The following is a 5,087-nucleotide window of genomic DNA, read 5'->3' as shown; positions in this document are numbered from 1 at the left end:
GGGCCGGCGAGGCGCGAGCGCGGGCGGCCTCGGCTCCTCTCGCAGGCGGGGCGGCCGGGAGGGCCGCGGGCTCCGGAGCGCCGGGTGGCGGTGGCGGCGCGCCCCCGGCCGGCCAGGCCCCGCCGTGCGCGCCGCGGCCACAAAGCCCGGGAGCCGCCGCCCCCTCGTGGGCCGACCGGCGGCTGCGGGTCCGTCGGCGCGGAGCAGGGCGGGAGCGCGGCCCCGCGCAGTCCCCACCTCCCCAAGCTGCGGCCGCCGGGCTCCCCCTGAGGCGCGGGGCGGGGCGCGGGATGGCCCCCGCCTACCCGACCCTCTTCCTCCGTGCGGCCGGCGCGGTGCTGATTGAGTTCCCTCTTGCCACCTCTGCAGAGGAGCTCTTGGAGGGTCCGAGAAACTGTTTCATCTCCGGGAACAACAAAAGAATGCATTTGCCACAAGGGATTTGGCGGCCATGGACACGAGTTAGCTCCGTCTAAGTCCTCTGTCTGAAAAGGGCCCCCTATTCTTTGGGGATTCCCCGTTACTTGGAACAACCAACCCTCATGTGCTGGGTTCTTCACGGAGTTTTGTTTTGTTTTTTTAATTTACGGGATGTGTCTCCCCCTAGGCTGCGCGCACCTAGGGCAGGGACTGTGCCCTCTGGAGCCCAGGACCTGGCTCAGACACTTGGTGCTGAGTAAGTGGAAATTCATGAGCGGATCAATGAATGTACAACAGATCGAACTGTAGGACAAGGATGGTGGCCATGTGTTTCTTATGCCCTGTATCTTTTGGGAAGATTTCAAGCTCAGAAGGGCGGAAACGGCTGTTGAACTTTTTTGTTTTAATTAAGGTGAAATTCACATAACATAACATTAACCACTTTAAAATGAATAATTTAGTGGCATGTATTACATTTACGATGTTGAGCAACCAATATCTTTATCTAGCTCTGAAATATTTTTATCACCCCAAAAGGAAAACTGGCGGCATTAAGCAGTCACTCCCCATTCCCTCCTCCCCCCAACCTCTGGCAACTACTAATCTATTTTCTCTTTGGATCTACCTCTTCTGGACGTTTCATATAAATGGAATCACAGTATGTGGCCTTCTATGTCTGGCTTCTTTCACTTAGCTTGATATTTTTAGGTTCATGCCTCTTGTAGCATGTATCTATCGGTACTATCAGTACTTCATTCCTTTTTATGGCTGAATAATATGCCATTGTATGTGTACCACAGTTTGTTTATACATTCATCCATTGCTGGATATTTGCATTATTTCCAACCTTTGTGAATAGTGCCGCCCTTAACATGCCTGTGAATGTATTTGTCTGAGTACCTGTTTTCAATTCTTTGAGATATATACCTAGGAGTGAGATTGCTGGGTCCTATGGTGATTCTGTGTTTACCTGCCAAAAAGAAACGGCCAAAAAGCTTTTCCTAGTGGCCTAATGAATGATTTTACATTCCGCCCAGCAAAGTACGGGGATTCGTATTCTCCACCCCACCACCAACCTGCCCTATTTTTCATTTTTGTATTACAGATTTGAGGCTATTGCTGCCCTCCTAGCTCCCATCACCTACAGCCCTAGAACAGAGACTGAGCCAGGTCTTTTGACTACAAAGAAATACCCAAACACTTCCCAGGATCAGGAGCACCAAAAAAAAAATAAAGACACTATAACTAAGAGTTTTACCTGCTCCTTTTTAGTCATCTTAACAATAATTTGTTTTGTGTCCAAGTGGCTTTGAAATTGTCCAGAGACCCTGTAAACTAAGACCATCTTGAGGGGGTTGCTATTGACAAACTTTATGACGATCACCTCACTGGAACCCAAGGCAATACACCATTTCTACCTATAGCTTTCCTCCCCAGGGCCACGTAAGACATCCATGAATATTTCCTTCTTAAATGAGGATATAGTCCAGAGGAAACTATTGGTGTGTGAAAATAGAAAGCCGACTGAGGTTAGAAATGTGATTGATACAGGGTACAGTATGGGAAAAGCAGTGGATTTAATGGATAGATCTGTCTGAATCCTGACTTTACTGCCTATATCTTCGTGAACTAAGTTACACTCCTTGAATCTCAGTTTTCTCATTCTAAGGTAGGAATAATAATACCTACCTGGCAGGGTAGATGAACTGGCTAGTCCTCACTTCAGTAAATGACCAGTATCACTATTGTTATTTTTGTTTATTTAAAATAATGGATGGGCACCTGGGTGGCTCAGTTGGTTAAGCGACTGCCTTCAGCTCAGGTCATGATCCTGGAGTCCCGGGATCAAGTCCCACATCGGGCTCCCTGCTCGGCGGGGAGTCTGCTTCTCCCTCTGCCCTTCCCCCCCCCCATGCTCTCTCTAATAAATAAATAAATAAATCTTAAAAAAATAAAATAAAATAATGGTGATTGACATGAGCCACATGCCAAAACGCTGCTAAGGAAACACAGAAAAATTCACATTTAATCATGTGTCTCCTTCTCGAATCAAGAGAGTAAATGATCTCCAAAACTAACGTGACCAGGGTATCTACTCAGACTTGTAATGTGGTCATTGCCCTCCCATCTCTCTCTTTGTTCCTAACTTAGCTCTCCATGTTCCTTGCCCTTGAACCAGCTTCTTAACCTATCTGAACATTCTCTGAAAAGTAGAGTAGCAATACCTACTTAATAGGGTTGTTTGATGATTCAGTAACGAATTGTATTTGTAAAGGGCTTAGCACAATGCAAGTTTCAAAGAAAATACTCAATAAATGTTAGCTATTACTTCCTTATTAATAATAAAGTTGTTATAACTTCTCTGTAGAAACTGTTAACAAGGGGTGCCTGGGTGGCTCAGTCGTTGAGCGTCTGCCTCTGGCTCAGGTCGTGATCCCGGGGTCCTGGGATGGAGCCCCACATCGGGATTCCTGCTGGGCGGGAAGCCTGCTTCTCCCTCTCCCTCTCCCCCTGCTGGTGTTCCCTCTCTCGCTGTGTCTATCTCTGTCAAATAAATAAAATCTTAAAAAAAAAAAAGAAGAAACTGTTAACAAAAGGGTGGAGTCCACATAGAGTCTAATAATAGGAAGCTATAGAGAAAGAACATATCCATGTGACTCATCCCTTCCCTATGGTTGCCTCAGGCAGTCCATCCCCACATTGGAGATGCACGATGCATTGCACTCTGATTTCATGTTGAGAGCAACTCTGACAATGGTCTACCCTTTGCTCAGGTCCAGTCTCACCAAGCAGTCTTGACATAAGAGTTGGTTTCTACAAAAGTTTTCTTACGGGAGGAAAAATAGACTGATCATCCAACCTGAACACTCCAGAGTTCTGAGAAAGTACAATTCTCTTTGCAAATTAATACACTGGTTTTTAGTTTATCCATGTGCCTGTTATGATTTTGACTGGCCAGATCCAGTCTCCCTAAAATCCAATTTTTTAAAAGATTTTATTTATTTATTTGAGATGGAGAGAGAGAGAGAGAATGGGGGGTGAGAGGCAGAGGGAGAAGCAGGCTCCCCACCGAGCTGGGAGCCCCATGATGGGGCTCCATCCCAGGACCCTGAGATTGTGACCTGAGCCGAAGGCAGACACTTAACTGACTGAGCCACCCAGGCACCCCCCTAAAATCTAGTTGAGTGTAGACATAGAAACTACTTTCATCTGGCTTTTTGGGGCAGGAACCTAAGTTGAGCAGGGCCTCACAGGAACTTAAAAGCCAATAGGAACCAAATTTTTCTCTCTCTTATTTGAGGTGTGTCTTTCTATGTCTCTGCCTCTCTGACTTTTTCTTCTCTCTCAGTCCCTTCTCTTTGTCTTGGTCCATCTTTGTCTCCCTCTGTCCCTGTGCTCCTTCTCCCCTATCTCCCAGACTGCTCTCTCTGCTTATTCACCTGCACTTGACCATCATGGATACCCAGGCCTAGGGTAGAAACCTCCTCCTTGTCTCTTGGTTCATATTTACCCACACAAAAAATGTGATTGGCCCATCTCATCATTTCATGCCAGGACACAAGCTGGAAGCTTATGAATTGACTGCTTTCGGACTAGAAGTCTACTTCTAACTCAATCAGCAGTTATGGGATGCAAGGGAGGTATCATCCAGTACAAAAATAACCACCCAGCACAGCAGGAACTGGGGGTATTTGCTGGAAGCTAGCATGGGTGGGTAGATGCACTGAAATCATACTTTCTGAACCAAATATCAGGATAAATTGTATTACAAGTATTTGTAGTCCACTCTCTGATGGTAGAGGTTGTCTGGGAGTTATAGTTCAGATGCTGAACTATCAAAACTTTTGAAGCATTTTGATAGCTAATGACAATTATGGACCAAGATTTTTGAAATTGAGACTCTTCTGGAAAATCGTAGTCACTATAAGATGTTGAGTGATCAGGACACCCGGGTGGCTCAGTCGGTTAAGCATCTGCCTTTGGCTCATGTCATGATCTCAGGGTCCTGGGATCGAGTTCTGCATCAGGCTCCCTGCTCAGTGGGGAGTCTGCTTCTCCCTCTCCCTCTGCTGCTCTCTCTCTCTCTGTGTCAAATAAATAAATAAAATCTTAAAAAAAAAAAAAGATGGTGAGTGATTTTATAAAGCAGAATACATACAGCATAGAATTGTTGAGAGGATTAAATGAGGTAGTTATATAAAAAGCTCTTTAGTAGTTCCCCTATAATATAAACTATTATTATCACATAGAGGAAGACTGATCTGTGGTGACCCCACTAAGGTACAACTATCCTGTCAGGCAATCTCTGACTGCTAGTCAATCTGTCTCTTTGCACCTTTCTCTTTAAATACAATATCAAGCACAGATGAAGCAGGAAGCTAGTTTTTAGGAAGTTCAGATATTCCTCCTAGGATCTAACCACTGAGTGCATTTGAGTTAATTTTTTTTTTTTAAGATTGTATTTATTTATTTGACAGAGAGACAGCGAGAGAGGGAAGACAAGCAGGGGGAGTGGGAGAGGGAGAAGCAGGCTTCCTGCCCAGCAGGGAGCCTGATGCAGGGCTCAATCCCAGGACCCTGGGATCATGACCTGAGCCGAAGGCAAACACTTAACCAACTGAGCTACCCAGGCACCCCTTGAGTTAATTTTCTATCTGAACATCTCC

This window comes from Phoca vitulina, unplaced genomic scaffold, assembly GCF_004348235.1.
Source record: "Phoca vitulina isolate PV1807 unplaced genomic scaffold, GSC_HSeal_1.0 scaffold21, whole genome shotgun sequence".
Classification (NCBI taxonomy): Eukaryota; Metazoa; Chordata; class Mammalia; order Carnivora; family Phocidae; genus Phoca; species Phoca vitulina.
Note: the sequence above shows the minus strand (reverse complement) of the source record.